The 18,070-nt window shown below is 37.2% G+C and overlaps 1 protein-coding gene across 1 annotated transcript in view; it reads right to left on the bottom strand.

Annotated features, from left to right (window-relative positions):
- Positions 1-18,070, bottom strand: part of ANO3 (anoctamin 3) — a 427,436-nt gene that overhangs the window by 281,950 nt on the left and 127,416 nt on the right. The window lies entirely within an intron of this gene.

Genomic DNA, 18,070 nt, shown 5'->3' with positions numbered 1-18,070 from the left:
ACTCCAGCAACTAAGGAGTGTATCTCTGGGCACAGGTGACTTCAACCGCTAGGCCCGCCTGGCCCCTCGGAGGCATTCCAGATGATGATGATTGAACCTAGTGGGTTAAGGTACAGAATGGTTCATTAGTTCCTAGGTGCATTGTCTCTCTGAGAATGTGTGAGGCATGGGTTTTCAAGGCCCTTCCGGCCCCTTCCTGGCACCTCGGACCGAGGCAAACACATTGTTCTTCTGGCCTCATGTGGTTAGGAGGTCATGTCCCTATAACTGTTCCACTTGAGGTGTTGAGAGATAGATGACCTTTCATGAAAACAGCAAAGCAAATGCTTTATAGATTATAGATAAATGCAGATGCATAATGGAATAATGTAGGAAATTAATCAATAATCAAAGGGTATGAGGGAACATTACAAGAAAATCACCACGTTATTTCTTAAAGGTTGATTACACATAGAAACATTTTTAAAATTAGGTAATGTTAGAAAAACATAGATGCCAAGGAAATCACTAGCAGATATAATGCCACATTTGCTACAATAAATCGGCCAGATCAACGCACTGCTGTTGTCTGTGTCCATTGTTATTTTTGTTTTATTTTATTTTTTTTCACTTTTTCACCGATGCCGTTTATGCTTCAGGAACCCCTGGACCTGCTGGAGCTGGACTCCAGCACATGAGATCATTACCAGAACTGAAATCAAGAGTAGGATGCTTAACTGACTGAGCCACCCAGGCACCCCATTATCACGTAGTATTTTGAAAAGACAGGGACACAAAATGATTTGCTTAAGAAGACAGCATTAAGATGCGTGGAAAAAAGTAGTTGATGGTGGAATAAACATTTTATAATATTATGTCTCTGTGGAAAACTTATCATCACTCAGGATGCCTATAGAATAGAGACCATGTTTATTGTTCTACTATTCAAGAAGCCCCATGATCTGCCCTCAACACTCTCTAATCTTGTTTCTAAGACTCTCTTACACTCCGTTTTGTTCCTCCAATGGTTTTCTTCCTCATAGGCCTCTCTTCTTTTGCTGCTGCTGTTTTCTGCATTTGAAATGCTCATCCTAAAACTCCCATCCTATTCAAGTTTTCTCAACCCCTACTCTCCTTTAAGTCCCCAAAGCAATGCCATTTCCACGATGAAGCCTTCCTTTTTTCACATCCACCCACTATAAAGCAAGTTAGATGTGGATTTAATCTCCTATAATTCCTATAGAATATGACTAACATCATTTCATGGCATTTTACCATGTTTGTATTGTGCATTATATATGCATGCTTTTGAAAGTAGGCACAAACTTTTCTCTTGTTTGCTAAGAGTCTAATAATAAGATATTCAAATATCAGTCCAGTGTATTAATTGCCTTTCAAAATTAGCATGTAAGACTATGGCTTTATATTGCTCTGTCATTTTATTTACTCCAGGCAGATAATTTCATAAAGACTAATTTTGCTTTGTTTAGAAAATCTAGGATTATAATAATTATTGATTTATTTTCTACATCTGTTCATCTTCATAACTTCTTAAACTGATACTCTGGTCATCTGGACCACTCTACCATATTTTGGTGAATTTCCATGCTTTTGAAAACAGCAAGTTTTCCATGAAAACTCAGCTGAAGTTCTGGATGTGGAAGTGCTAGTCTACGGCTAGTGTCTATTCTGATAGCTTGATGCTTCTGCTGACTTACGCCTGTGCTATACTGGTTGTTGGGGTGTTTGCCAGTAGGAGGTGGAAATGAAAGTAGCTTCTCTAGTTACCTATTTTCTTTTCAGAGAGAATGTATTTGTGGTCCTGGGAGGCTGGAGTGACTGGTTGTGAATACTCTGTGATCTCTATTTTAACATAAGCAGTCCAGCAGGAGCAAAGAATGTATCTGCTGGCTTGACATTCCCCCAAAGACATTAACAATGCAATATAAAGAAATCCTTTAAAGAGATAGTGTGCATAAATATTTATTTACTGGAAAAAGTTTCCTGATTTATTGTTTTTTGTGTTTTTTTGTTGTGTGGGGGGGAGGGGCAGAGAGAAAATCTTAAGCAGGCTCCACAACCAGCGCAGAGCCTGATGTGGGACTTGATCCCATGACACTGGGATCATAACTTGAGCCGAAATCAAGAATTGGAAGCTCAACGAGCTGAGCCACTCAGGCATCTCAATATGTCACTTATTAATAACAAACTGCAGAGGCACTTAGGTGGCTCAATTGGTTAAGCATCCGACTTCAGCTCAGGTCATGATCTCCGAGTTTGTGAGTTTGAGCCCTGCATCAGGCTCTGTGCTGACAGCTCGGAGTCTGGAGCCTGCTTTGGATTCTATGTCTCCCTCTCTCTGCCCCTCCCCCACTCATGCTCTGTCTCTCTCTCTCTCTGTGTGTGTGTGTCTCTCTCTCTCTTTCTCAAAAATAAATAAGCATTAAAAAAATTGAAAAAATAGCAAATTGCCAAAGAATATTGCAGTGTGAGGTCAATTTTTGCAAAAAAAATTATATGCACAGATCTATGATAATAAAACTCAAAACAAAGCAGAGTCTACATAAAGAAGATAGGGGGTGAAGTAATTTTTTTTTTTTTTTCATTTTGCTTATTGATATTTTACCCTAATTCTCCATTTATCCCTAGAGTGACATTATGTTCTGGGTTGCTTTTTGTCACAGTGTAATTATCAATGGCCTCAAACTTTAAAACGTGTCCTGTTTTGGATAGTAAGTTAAGCAGCCACCTTAACCACCAAATGCATATGACTTATGTTAGAAAAATAAGTGCAAAAAATACAAAATGACAACAGTATTTAAAAATAGTCTGGGCAGGTGGCACTGGGGTGGCTAGGTCAGTTGGACACCCAACTTCGGCTCAGGTCATGATCTCATGGATAGTGGGTTTGGGCCCCATGTCGGGCTCTGTACTGACAGCTCAGAACCTGGAGCCTGTTTTGGATTCTGTATCTTCCTCTCTTTCTGCCCCTCCCCTGCTTGCACTCTGTCTCTGTCTCTCTCTCAAAAACAAATAAACATTAAAATAATTGAAGAAAATAGTCTGGGCAGAAAATGTGGTTATGCCATTTTAATCCAATAGTAGCACAGATTTAAAATTGAAAACAGAAAATCAGCACTTGGCATGAAGGTCCCCTTTCTGACGTAGCAGAGAAATGTGGAAGGGAAGGCATTGCTTTGGGAGTCTTGTCCTGATGTGTAAACTAGCATGCCATCTAACAGTGTACAAATCACTTTGCCTTCTTGGTTCAAGGTGTCCCATCTATGATAAGGTTGATGGATTTGATGCTCTCTAAGGACTCTTCTGCCCCTTGTATTCTAGGATTCTTTTCAGTTGGAAGAGAATTTCACATGCTCTGACTTCAGAAATATAATCCTTGTGGCTGGTTTGACTAGGATTATTCCTCTTTCCTCTCCAAAGGAAAATAGTAGAAATAGTACAGAAAATCTTCACTGATTGAAATCTACAAATAGAAACCTTGTGGCAATATGAACTTGAGTGGGGTCTAAAATTAAATAATGATATGATGAAGAGACAGTTTGCAAAAAAATAAAACTAATAGGATGAAAATGTTACTGAATTAATTATTTAATGTGCCAGCATTGAATTTACTTAAAAAATAAATATTGGCAACTTGAAAACATTTATGTATTAACAATGTGTCAATTATAGCCCTTGTATTCATTAATCTAAATAATTTATGTTAGAATTACTGAGTAGATGATCACATCATGTTACCTTGAAAAATATTTAGTAAATCATACTTTATATCAAATAAAGTTCTTCTTCCTCCCTTCCTATAATTTCTACAAATATTAGAATAAAACTACCTATTTTATTTTTAGTACATTTAACAAATATATACTGGAATCTATGTGCCAATTTCAGCCAGGATATATATATTTTTTTAGTCTTTGTAAGCTTTGTACCAGAAAAACAGTACATCTTTGTAATTTCTTTTTTTTTTTTTAATGTTTATTTATTTTTGAGACAGGGAGAGACAGCATGAACGGGGGAGGCTCAGAGAGAGAGGGAGACACAGAATCTGAAACAGGCTCCAGGCTCCGTGCTGACAGCTCAGAGCCCGACGCTGGGCTCGAACCCACTGACCGCCAGATCATGACCTGAGCCGAAGTCAGATGCTCAACCGACTGAGCCACCCAGGCGCCCCTCTTTGTAATTTCTTTAAGAATAGATAGCAAATGGTTATATAAGCCCTAAACGTTTGAAGTTCCAAGTCTCCCCTGGTTGTGGCGTTTTATTGTAAAAGAGTGGTTGAACACTTTGTGGGGGAGGGGGGAACAAGAAAAAAACCACTATAGCAACACATTTTACACAATAAAAACAAGAATTTTCTTTCGGTGACTTTTAGGAAAGTTTGCCTTTTAACTATCATGACTATATTTTCCAATCTTCAAATAAGGTTTTGTCACCTAAGAATCAGTAAAATATTGATTAAGGAAAACAGAAAAGAGACTGACATTATACTTTTTCATATGCAATGCTGGAAGTTAGAATAGCTTCTTCAGGTTGATGATATAAATGACTTCATCTCAAAATCACATACTTACACAAGATATAATTATTCTCAAGTACAGGAAGACACTTGAAAATCTTCAATAATTTGAGGAATGTATAACTTACAGAGTCTATTTGAAATAAATACTTAAGGATTCTACTTTAAAAAGTGAATTAGAAAAGGGACCTCAAGATAAAATAAGAGTAAAATATAATTGTATCTAATCTTTATTTACCTAATTAAATTCAAGTGGATAATAATACACACTCCAGGGATACTTAACATAAGAACTACAAAAAGCTATTAAAAAGAAAACACTATAGAATAAATTCTGATTATTAATTTCAACAAATCCAGGTAGTTGGGCTAAATAAGAATGTTACAGAAGTCTAAGGAAAGGAGAATTAGAGAGGAAAAATAAAAGTTTAATATAGTCTTAACACCTTCTTTTATTGGGGAGGGGATCAAACAAGAGGCAAATGAAAACATGAATATTAATAGACAAAATAATTTTGTTTAACTCATTTGATTATGAGAACAAGGAAAATAAAAAATAATATTTAATGAATGGGGAAAGAACAATGAACTTTCCAAGGAGAAAACAAATGAAATATATTGCACCTTGATCAAACCAGGAAAAATAAGGAAAAGGAAAATGTGTACTCAACAGTGAAGACAAATTATACATTTAAAATAAGATGAAATGAATAAAATCAAGCATGTCGGCCAATATTCCAAATATAAGGACTCTAAAAAGAATCCACTAAAAGACAGTGACTTAAATTGGATTAAAATCAAGATAAGCACTCTGTGCAAAAAAAAAAAAAAAAAAAAAAAAAAAAAAAATATATATATATATATATATATATATATATATATATATATATATATTTTGTTCCATTAGTTAATGGAAACTAATAAAGTGGTGGTCAAAATGATTTCAGGTAAATGCAAATAAAAAAGTAAGCAAGTCTAGCAATATTATCAGTCAAGATGGAATTTCACATTATACGGAATAAAATGTTAAAAAGGCACATTACATAAAGCTAAAGGTATAATTTATAAAGAAGATATAAGTCCTATACCTTATGCACCAAACTGTACAGTCATTAATATAAAAGCAAAACAATTAGATGGACAAATTGATAAAATTGCAAATGTAATGGAAGACAATAAATATTTCTCAAAAAATTTAATATAATAGACCAAAGTAAACAACTAAAGATCTAGATTGACTTACTACAATGAACTTCATTTAACAGAAGTTTATAAGATCACACTTATTACACTTATCTTTGTATTTTGTGGACATTCACAAAAATTGGTCCTGTGTTTTGTTATGTTCCTTTTGTGTCAACTTCACTAAACTACAACCGCTTTCTCCAGAATTGCCTTCCCAATATGGTTCCAGGCTAAAGCTGATCAAAAAGAAATCTGTGCAAGCCTAGTAAACTTAAAGGAAAGCAGCAGCCACTTCCTCTGAAGGTCACTGTGCTTACAAACAATGAGACAATGACACAGGAGCAGACAGATTCTAGAAGGTCCCTATTTTTCCCAGTACCATGTCCAGCTCTTTTTTGCTCTATGGAAATACCATGCCACCAGCAGGTGCAGAGGTGATAGTCTTTCCATAGGCTGCTCCACCAATGCTCTGTCATGGACCCACTCTAGATTCCCTGGCAAACTCTGGTTTGTTTGCCACAGCAAGTATTCAAAAGAACTGGCTAGTTGCTTTTCTCTGATTCTCTAACATCCCTTTTTGGACTATTCTCCACAAAACTCCTACAGTTGGGTAAGTTCTCACTCCTATAATAAATCCTTATTCCATAATACTTAAAGTATTTCTCATTCTGCTTTGCTGATTGAACCCTGGTTGATAAAAAGAAAAAAATGAAGGAAAAGTAAAGCAAGACAGAAAAAAAATAATGCAGAGTATTGGGGTGCCTGGGTGGCTCAGTCAGTTAAGTGTCCGACTTCAGCTCAGGTCATGATCTCGTGGTTTGTGGGTTCGAGCCCACACACTCTCTTCTGTCAGCCCAGAGCCTGGAGCCTGCTCTTGATTCTGTGTCTCCTCTTTCTGCCCCTCCCCCCTGCCGCTTTCTGTCTCTCTCTCCCTCTCTCAAAAATAAATAAATATTAAAAAAAAATTTTAATGCAGAGTATTTACAGACCACATTGTAAGATTCTAATCTAAAAACATCATAATTTAAAACAAAAAAAATTCTCTGGTAGTCAGGGAAATAGAAGTTAAAATAGCGAGGTATATTTTTAAGCTCTTCACATTAGCAAAAATGGAAAGGAGCCATGGTATCTATTTTTATAGGGATGTTGGGAAAAGCATTCTTTCATACATTGCTTTGGAATTGTGAAGCATTAGAGCCTATTTTAACCAATAACCCATCTCTTAGAAGTCTATCCCATTCAAATAAAGCAGCCATAAATAATGACCCATACATCAGGGTTGTTTATTGTACCATTGGTCTTGGTAGCAAAACACTGGAAACAAAACTCATACCCACCAATATGGCAGATTATGATTTATCCTAGTAGGGTATCTATCTGATTAGTTGGACAGGGAGAAAATATAGAGAAAGCTACATGCTGGGTTGTTAATATGGGTAGGTAGGTTAATACAACTGGACGGAAGAAGAGAGGCTGAGAAGGAAGCCAAAAGAGAGAAAAAGGAAAACAACTATACATCCAAAAGCGTGTGAATAACCACATGTACGCATTTATGTAAAGTTATGTATATGCATGGGTAAAACAAAATTAAACACTAAAGACATTCTCATTATCTGGCCCGACCTATTTTATCCATCAGATTTCTCTGGATTTCCCAGCACAAACTCTGTTTGGGTCAGAATGTAGTGCTTGATCTGCCTCATGAAAACAGCCCTTTGTTTCCTCTTTGGGGAATGTTCTCTTCTTGCTGTTCATCATCCAAGTTCTCCCAGGCCCAATGGCACCTCTTCCCTGAATAGACCAGCCCACATGAAGTCTCTTCTGAACTTGTTCATCCTTACTAAATAATTGTGAACTTAATTATATAGAATCATGAATTGTTCTGATTCTTTTGTGCCAGTTAGTCATGTCCCTAACGATTAGTCTTATTCTCAGTTTCTACTTCTCTTAAGAGATGCATCACCAAATTGTACCTTTAGTGTAATGACTGTTATGTTTAGCGTAATTCTTAGTATTTGGTTTCCAAACAAGGAGACACTTAGGAAAGTATGCAGCCTTGACCTCAGAAGATCTCAGTTAAAATTTATGCTCTGTTACTTCCTAAGGGATGTGCCTGAGTATATTTTGTTTCCCTTAGATTTAGTTCTGATACCTGTAAGATAGGTCCCTTATGTTTAACGTAAAACTTTAAAACAGCCTGCATTGTGTAGAGTTCTGACTAGAGTCAGCCTATCTGGCTCTGAGTCTGGACACTATAACAGTTTTATCTCATATAGTACTTAGCAATTATTTACTTGTCTTTCTGCACCCATGCAATTTTGGTCTGTCAATAGCTATGACATTTGTGTTAACCAGCACTAATGTCATCAGAAAATTATTTCCCTAACTCGGATACTTTTAGGTATGAAAGGGGTCACTATGATTACATTGGATGGACAACAGTTACAAGTAAGGACTGTCTGACAAACCAGAAACTATGGTGAGCCCATCTAGAATAAATATTTGGACCATAGGTCACTCATTGTGAAGAGCAGGAGATCACCTCATTCTTTATTCACCCTTTCTACTCTCACCCCTGCCATAAATGGAGATGATAGGCCTTTAGTAAAACAGAATTAAGAGACAGACTATGGCGTAACTCATCAGTCACTTGATGAAGGACAGTCAATATTAGCAGGACTATGCTTCATTTATCTTGTACCTTCTCAAACTTCTTTTTTTTTTTTTTTAATGTTGATTTATTTTTGAGAGAGAGAGACAGAGTCCAAGCTGGGGAGGGGCAGAGGGGGTGGAGGGGCAGAGAGAAGCGGAAGGACAGAGAGAGGGGGAGACACAGAATCCAGAATCTAGAATCCAGGGTCTGAGCTGTCAGCATAGAGTCCGATGTGGGGCTCAAACTTGTGAACTGTGAAGTTATGACCTGAGCAGAAGTCAGACGCTTAATTGACTGAGCCAACCAGGCGCTCCCTCCCTTCTTAAACTTCTGAAGCTTATAAAGCAGAAGTTTCAGGTTTATAAACAAGGGACAAATCTGGCCTTGAGGTCCTTTTATTAGGCTTATCTAGTATTTAATTTAACTAATACTTTGTTACACTTGTCAAAGGTCAAGTGGAACTGAATAGTCAATGCCTCCCCTCTAATTCACTAAGTCGTCACACTTTTCAGCAAGTTAAGGTTCCATTTACCATTCCCGTTGGGATATTGTGGACTGCCTTCCTAACTCATCCCTTTGTCCTTCCTAGACTCTGAAAGATTTTTAGACGTTCCAAGCTTCATGTGGACCTCGTTCCAGCAGCTTGCTACAAAGCCTTTCAGAGTGGTGCTGGGAGCAAGAGCAGAGAGCTAGAAAAACTCAGATTTTGGAAAGAAAAAGGATGAGGACTAGAAAAAGAGCAGACTCTGGCCATGTGAAATGGATGTTTATGGACTGATGGATAATAAGATTGGAAATAATATAAAATGTTGAGATTTCTATAGACTAATAACTAAATGGACTGCTCATCATCTGAATACCACAGGAAGCTGTGATCGTCTATACCTGGCTTTTTTTTTTTTCAAATAACATACTCATAGACCTGCCTAGAATTTATTAAAAGGACACAAAAATTACATATAAATTAAAAAAAATAATACTTATTTAACTTGTAAAACTGTCGGGATTAAAACCAGTAATAAGTGACAGTGATTATAAATTAAAAATAATAACACTGTTAAATGGCTTGATGATGATGATGATTGGTGTGTATTTATAAGGCATCATTTTTGGTTTGGGAGGTGACTAGAATACCCAGATAAAGTGTTTATTTTTTGCTTCTTAAGATATTTACTGAACATCTCTTGTTAAAAATGGAGAAAAAAAACATTAAATCATTACTAAATCATTACTAATATGACTTGTATCGGTTTATCACTTATTTAACTTATGTCTTATGTTCCCTGATTCCTGAATTCTGGAGTCCTACAGAGACAAATAGCCAAAATCTTTGAGCACCAGGTGGGACTGCAGCGAGCGGCCGTGGACAATATGAGCTTTGTAAGGTAGAGACACTAATATACAGAAGTAGACAAAAACAAAAACAGAGAGGAAGGGGCGTCTGGGTGGCTCATTCGGTTAAGCTCCAACTCATGATTTCAGCTCAGGTCATGATCTCACGGTTCATGAGTTTGAGCCCCAGGTTGGGCTCTGTGTGACAGACAGTGCAGAGACCGCTTGGGATTCTCTTTCTCTCTCTCTCTCTCTGACCCTCTCCGGCTTGCTCGCACTCTCTCTCTCTCTCTCTCTCTCTCGCTCTCTCTTTCTCTCTCTCTCTCAAAAATAAATAAATAAATAGCCATTAAAAAAAAAAGCAAAGAGGAGGCCAACTTGCTACTCTCACTTATACCAAGATGATCAAGGGGTCACCTCATTTCTTTGCATTCTTTCCTGCAAATCCATTTCTGGCAACAGGAATTTTGTGTGCTGCCTCAGTTACAATAATAATAGCATTAACAAGTAGAATAACAGCAATTAACATTTAGTGTGACCTTAGTATGCGAAGCACTTATCTTAATTCTCATGCTAGCCTTATGAGGTCAGTACTATTATCTCAAATTTATTAATGAGGAAATTGAGGAACAGAGGGAGTAAGTAATATACTCAAAATCCTTCAGCTAGGTAGGGAAATGCATAACTAAGATTTGGAAAAAAAAAATCTGACTCTAAGGCTCACGTAGTTGACCGCCATGCTGTATTAATACAATAATCACCTCCTAAGCCATCTTATAATAGGGGACAAATGACCTGCCAGTGAGCTACTTCCATTACAAGACGTTGCTCAAATGCTACTCTGCTGATAAGGCCTTATGGAATTTGCCACATTGAAATTAAACTTTTGACTGTGGACCCGCAAACTACATTTCTATCTTTTGATGGACAGGCAGATGTTGTTTTTGATTATTAACATTTATATATTCTTCTCCTCTTGAATTTTTTAAGTTGAGAAGAGGTCCCTTGCATTCACATTCCCTTTCTCTCAACCTCTTCTTTTCTTATATACTTCCTTTTTTATTACGTTATGAAATGATGTATGATACTTAATTTTATATAAAAATACAATTTTTATTATAACATGATAATGAAAATTCTTATATTCATATAGCATTTTACAAATTATTTTACAACGTAATAATTCTTTCAGTACTCATACAAAATCTAAGCTTGTGAAATGTGTATTAGTACCTGCATTTTCTTCATTAAAAATATGATTATTTGCTCAGGTCACACTGCTATTGTATGCTCCAGTCTGACTTGGTTCTCCTAATTCTGAATCCAATGTTCTTTTCAGTTTTCCTCATGTACTTTCTCACCTAACTCAGTGTCTGTTGCAAAGGAGATCTACTACAATGCTATGATGAATGAGTGAATGAACACCCGTCCTAATAAAGGAAGGTCACTCCACCGCACATATTTTTTTACAGATCTGCTGGCTTTTGCTTTTTCTTTGCAGAATAGAATGGGTAGGTGCTAAGATTGGGCTTTTCTAGAATGTTATTTAGGAATAAAATGGCAAATAGGAGCAACAATGTTTGGGTTGTGACTGAAGATTAAATTATATTTTGCATCAATAATTTGGAATTAATGTAAAACAAAATTTCCTAAGAAAATGGAATTTAATTATATTCCTATGATATTTAATAATCTACTATGTCCAGGAGAATAAGAGCTGTGTTAAGAGGAAAGCCTTCAATAAATTAAGGGGAACATCTGGACCTTTATGCCAGAAGAGTCATGTGAATCTCCCTACAGTAAGTAATTTGGCTTTAAGACAGGAAGACTATCAGTCTTTAATGTGGGAGGCAGTGCTCTGCTTTACACTAGGGAAATTACACACATACACACACACACACACACACACACACACACATCAGGGCTTGGCTAATGATTACCTTCAGGACACATATAAGAAAAGCAGAGATTGTTATCTAAGGATCTCATATTAATGTTAAAATCCACTCCAGAGAAATTAATATAGTACTAAATAAACTTTTACCAATACCACTTTTTTAAAGATAGATTACTGTGTAGTTCATTTCATCAACAATATTTTTGAGAACCTACCATTTAATTAGGCACTATTCTAGGCACTGATGATAGTGATTGAAACAGAAAAAAGAAAGGAAAATTTCTTCTCCTATGTAGTGTACAGTCTGATGAAGAAGAGATATTATGAAAATAACAAAAGACAGCATATCAGATAAGTTCTGTGAAGAAAAGTAAGTGCCTTGGGGTGGGAGAGAAGCATGCGATTTTAAGTATGATGGCCAGGGAAGGGCCACTCAGCATCCTGCTGAGGAAATGATGTTTGAGCAAAGTCCTGAAAGAGGTAAAGCAGTAATAAGCCATGCACACATCAGGGGCAATAGTATTCCAGACAGAAGCCACAATAATGCCACAGCCCAGAGGTGAGAGGAACCACCGGGGGGCCCTGTGCCCTATGAGATCATCAGTAGGAACTGAAAAGAGGGGTGGTAACTGGGCGTGGCAGCTCATTTTAAGTAAGGTCTGGATGACATAAAAGCTTTTGGAGGTTTTTGAAAACGGGAGTGGTATTATCTGATTTAGGTTGTAAAGTAATTGTCCTAGCTACTCTGTCAAGAAGAGATGTGTGTGGGGCGCCTGGGTGGCTGGTCGGTTGAGCGTCCGACTTCGGCTCAGGTCATGATCTCACGGTCTGTGGGTTCGAGCCCCGCGTCGGGCTCTGTGCTGACAGCTCAGAGCCTGGAGCCTGTTTCAGATTCTGTGTGTCTCCCTCTCTCTGTGACCCTTCCCCGTTCATGCTCTGTCTCTCTCTGTCTCAAAAAAAAATAAACGTTAAAAAAAAAATTTTTTTTAAATAAAAAATAAAAAAAAAAGAAGAGTTGTGTGAGAGGTGGAGGAGGGAGTAAAGACTAGAGTGGACACTGGTTAGAAGGTATTTCAATTTTCCGGTGGGGGAGGTGATGGGATTTCAGACCACAGTGGTACCAGTGAAGGCGATAAGCAGTTGAGATATGCAAATATATTGAAGACAGAATCACAGGATGAGTTAACAAACCCTATGTAGACACAGAACTATCAAGGAGACTGACTATAAGGAGTTTGGATAGACTAACAGGAACAATGGAATTGTAACAAAGTCTCTTGATATAAACAAATGCACATAACATAAAATCTATCTTGTTAGCAAAATTTTAAGTGTACAATACAGTATTATTAACCTTACCATAAATACATCTCCAGAATCTAATCAACTTGCATAATTGAAGTTTTGTACATTTTGACTAACACTTTTTCATTTTCCCCTCCCTCTAGCCCCTGGTAACCACCATTCTACTTGCTGCAAAAAAGAAAAAAAAATAAAGGGGGCAGAAGGATAATTTTGGAAGTGGTGGATATGTTTATGGCATTGATGGTGGTGATGATTTCACAGGTGGATACTTATTTCCAAATTCATCAAGTTGTGTACATTAATTAAATGCAGCTTTTGGGGCGCCTGGGTGGCGCAGTCGGTTAAGCGTCCGACTTCAGCCAGGTCACGATCTCGCGGTCCGTGAGTTCGAGCCCCGCGTCAGGCTCTGGGCTGATGGCTCGGAGCCTGGAGCCTGTTTCCGATTCTGTGTCTCCCTCTCTCTCTGCCCCTCCCCCGTTCATGCTCTGTCTCTCTCTGTCCCAAAAATAAATAAAAAACGTAAAAAAAAAAAAAACAAAAACAAAAACAAAAACAAAAACAAAAACAAAAACAAAAACTTTAAATGCAGCTTTTGCATGCCAATCATACCTAAATAAGGTAATGTGAAACAAAACAAGCTATATGTGACAAAACTTGCCTCTCACTCCCAAGAAAAAACAAACTAGTAAATACCCTGACTTGACACTAAGGAATATACAAAAATGAGTAGGGAGGATTGCTTCCTCTCCTTCGGAAAGGAGACAAGGGGTGTTCTCTGATAAGTCTGGTTTGTGGTCACATAGTTCCAGAGCAGGTAGGCCTGGGAAGCCTAGGCCTTGATAACAACAACAACAACAACAACAACAACAAAACCAAAAAAACAAAAAAAAAAAAACAGGTTGGACCCAGGATGTCAATTTGTTGATGACAAATGGAAACTCTCTATGAAATTTGCATTTACTAGGATAGAAAGGGCATATCATCTAACATCACCGGTGAGTCTAAATGTGACAAATTACTCACTTGTGATAAAAATAAGAACTGTGGAATTGTGGAATTTTTCAAAAGTCCACTTAGAGTTGCCTTGTAAATTATACTTCTCCTCTTTAGTCATGTATTTATCCAAACATAGGATTTTGGTAACTTATTATGTAAGAATACCATCTCTTACACAGGTTTGAAGACAAAACTAACAATATTCTTTTTCCAGAAACACATCTAATTCTAATTTCCACAGCTGGAAATTTTGTGTGTCACATATTTGTAGGATTACACCAATGTCTTGAAAGGGTCAAGGGCTCTGTCTTTTTAGGAGACAGTCCTGGTTCAAGTCCTAGTTCAGGCCCCTGGGAAGGGAAGAAGTAGCTAGACCACAGACAAGTTACTCCACATGTCTGATCCTCGCCTGATCTGTAGTTGATTATAACCCTGGCTTCATAGAGTTGCCAAGAGGAGTCAACCCACACAGAGTTTAACACGGTCCTTGGCACATAGAATAACTTGATAAATACCAGTTTCTGCTAATACTCTAATTGTTGCTTGACATTATCCAAAAGCCTGTTTTTAGTCATGTGGTTCTTCATTAATTCACCATTACCCTTGCCAGCTTCGTACCCTGCCTTTTTGGGGGGTATGCGGAAACTTCAGATAATTTCCTGTGTGTGTTACTTAATACAAGAAAGCTATTTAGGGGCAAAATTGTGAGTGATGTGAAGTACTAAACATACTAAACATATAAACAAACTTTATATCAGAGAAAAGCTAGTGTACTGATAGCTGAGAGGCATCCTAAGGTGGTCTTTACTTATATGTAGTAAGAAATTGATTTTTCGTTATAGTCTCAGAAATCTGATTTTGACAGAATGACGCAAAACATCTTTCAGAGGTGGAGTCATGGCAACCAAGTTTTCAGGATATATTAATAATACCAATACAGTGTTGGGAAAACTGGATAATCACATGTAGAATAGGGAAAATTGGACCCCTTTTTTACACCACTCACAAAAATTGACTCAAAATGGATTAAAGATGTAAATGGAAGATCCACAAGTATAAAACTACTAGAAGAAAACATGAAGATGATGCTCCTTGACTTTGGTCTTGACAACAGTTTTTTGGATATGACAAAAAAAAATCACAAAAAGTGCCAGCAACAATAGCAAAAATAAATAAGTATGACCAAATCAAGCCAAAAAGCGTCTGTACAGCCAAGAAACAATCAGCAAAAAAAGGAAACCAACGAAGTGAAGGGAATATTTTCAAATTATCTATAAAGAGTTTGCAGTTTTCAATATGTATAAGAAATTCCTACAACTCAAAAGCAAAAAAAAAAAATTGATTAAAAACTGGATAAAGGACTTGAATAGGCATTTTCTAAAGAAGACACACAAATGGCCGAGTGCATGAAAAGATGCTCATCATCACTAATTAAGGAAATGCAAGTTGAAACCACAATGAAATATCACCTCATAGCCATTAGAATGGCTATTATCGGGGCGCCTGGGTGGCTCGGTCGGTTAAGCGTCCGACTTCGGCTCAGGTCATGATCTCATGGTCCGTGAGTTCGAGCCCCGCGTCGGGATTTGTGCTGACGGCTCGGAGCCTGGAGCCTGTTTCCGATTCTGTGTCTCCCTCTCTCTCTGCCCCTCCCCTGTTCATGCTCTGTCTCTCTCTGTCTCAAAAATAAATAAACGTTAAAAAAAATTAAAAAAAAAAAAAGAATGGCTATTATCAAAAAGACAAGAATTAATAAATGTTGGGAAGGCTGTGGAGTAAAGGGAGTCCTTGTGAATTGTCGGTGGAAATGTAAATGGACACAGCCACTATGAAAATAGTGTGGAGCTTCCTCAAAAAATTAAAAATCAAACTACCATATGATCTAGCTACTCTTCTGCTGGGTATATATCCAAAGAAATGAAAAAAAAAAAGGCAATGAAAACAGGACATCAAAGAAATAGCTGCACCCTGTATGTTCAATGAAAGATTATTCACAATAGCCAAGACATGAAAACAACCTAAGTTGTCTGTCAATGGATAAACACACACACACACACACACACACACACACACACACACACACACAGTGGAAATTATTCTAATGGAAAAAAAAAAGAAAACCCTGCTCCTTGTGACAATGTGAGGGCTAAGTGAAATGAGTCAGAGAAAGACATTATTGTAAGTTACTACTTACATGTGGAATCTAAAAAAGTTGAACTCTTACAAACCAAGTAGAATGATGGTTACCAGGTCATGGAGATAGAGGAATAGGGAGATGTTGGTCAAAGGGTACAAACCTTGGAATAAAATGATGCCAATACAATACTAATAAAATTATTGTTATGTCATGGAAAATAGTATTGCTTTGGATACTGGAAATTATGGCGCATATTCAGCAAACATTACCCAAAACACACACACTGGAAAATTGATTCTAATGCAAAGATTTCTGCAAAGCCTGGAATCAAGACAAGGAAAGTGAGTTATACAATTTGAAAGGTTAATAGCACTAGGCTATGGTAGCTCAATATACCCATCTCCATATGGTGTTGAGGCAGTGGAATATCTTGGGTCAGAGTAAATTCTCCCATGAAGAGTTCTCTAGAGGTGCCTGGGTGGCTCAGTCGGTTAAGTGTCTGACTTTGGCTCAGGTCATGACCTCATGGTTCATGAGTTTGAGCCCTGCGCTGGGCTCTGTGCTGACAGCCCAGAGCCTGGAGCCTGCTTCAGATTCTGTGTCTCCCTCTCTCTCTCCCCCTCCCCACCCCCCCCCCCCCCGCCCCATACTGTGTCTCTCTGAATCTCAAAAATAAATAAACATCAAAAAATTTTTTTAAGAAAAAAATAAAAAAAGAGTAACAAGTATTACCAATGTTTGTCTCTCTGTTTTCATATTTTCTTGTTTGATTATCTACTTTCTGGGTGATCTATTTTCTAACCACAACAATTTAATTAACTTCATTAATCAGTAACTAATCAGTTGGTTAACTAATAGCCTTGTTCTTTCTCTTTATTATTGGATCTCAGGAAAAAAGTTGATTGCTAAATATAGTTTGCATTTTTCTGCTTTTACCTATTATGTGTTGGTTTATTGTTAACTTTTAACTTTTAAGGTTTTTACAGCAGTTTGTTGTTTTATGTAGATATGTTCATTGGGTTATGTCCCAATAAACCCATCATAAGTTGAAAATATCTTTAGTCAAAAATGCATGTAGTACATCTAACCTACTGAACATCATAGCTTAGCCTACCCTACCTTAAATGTGCTCAGAACACTTGAAGTTGGGTGAAGTCATCTACACAAAGCCTATTTTATAATAAAGTTTTGATGATCTCATGTAATTTACTGAATACACTCCTGAAAGTGAAAAACAGAATGGTTGTATGGGTACAGGATGATTCTAAGTACATTGGTTGTTTGCCCTCGTGATCGTGTGGCTGGCTGGTTGGGAACTGTGGCTTCTACTGCCCAGCATCATGAGGGAGTATGGTTTACATATCACTGGCCTGGAAAAGATCAAAATTCAAAGTACAGTTTCTCCTAAATTCTTACCACTTTTGCATAATCGTGAAATGGAAAATTGTAAGTTAAACCACAATAATTCAAGGACTGCCTATATATAAAAATTAACCATATAAAATCTACATTAAACATCTTATGCTAAAATTATAAGTAAGTAAATGTTGGGGCACCTGGGTGGCTCAGTTGGTTAAGTGTCCAACCTTTGGTTTCAGCTCAGGTCATGATCTCACAGTTTGTGAGTTAGAACCCCACATTAAGCTCTGCACTGACAGTGTGGAGCCTGCTGGGATTCTCTCACTCTTTCTCTCAAAATAAAGAAACTTTAAAAAAGCTTTAAAAAAACGAGTTATAATTAAGTGTATATCAAATGGTTTGTGCAGTGGCCTTTAGCTGATCAATTTATTAATACTTACTAAGACTACCAAGATACTACTTTATAATGGGAATACATTTCTTCAAAACAAGTGGTACAAATGTTTTTGTATGTAAGATCTTGCATAGGACATTTATAAGTAAATGCAATTTCACCAGCAGCTTGGGATAAAACTAAGTAAATTACAGGTGCGAATGTGCTTTGCAAACTGCATGATAAGCTAAAGTGTCACATTGATCATTAATCACATGAACGTGATCCTGCACATTAGTGTTAAACTTTCACTCCAC

Source organism: Neofelis nebulosa, chromosome 10 (genome assembly GCF_028018385.1).
Source record: "Neofelis nebulosa isolate mNeoNeb1 chromosome 10, mNeoNeb1.pri, whole genome shotgun sequence".
NCBI classification, from domain to species: domain Eukaryota; kingdom Metazoa; phylum Chordata; class Mammalia; order Carnivora; family Felidae; genus Neofelis; species Neofelis nebulosa.
The sequence above is the reverse complement of the archived record's forward strand: the minus strand, read 5'-3'. Positions and strand labels throughout refer to the sequence as shown.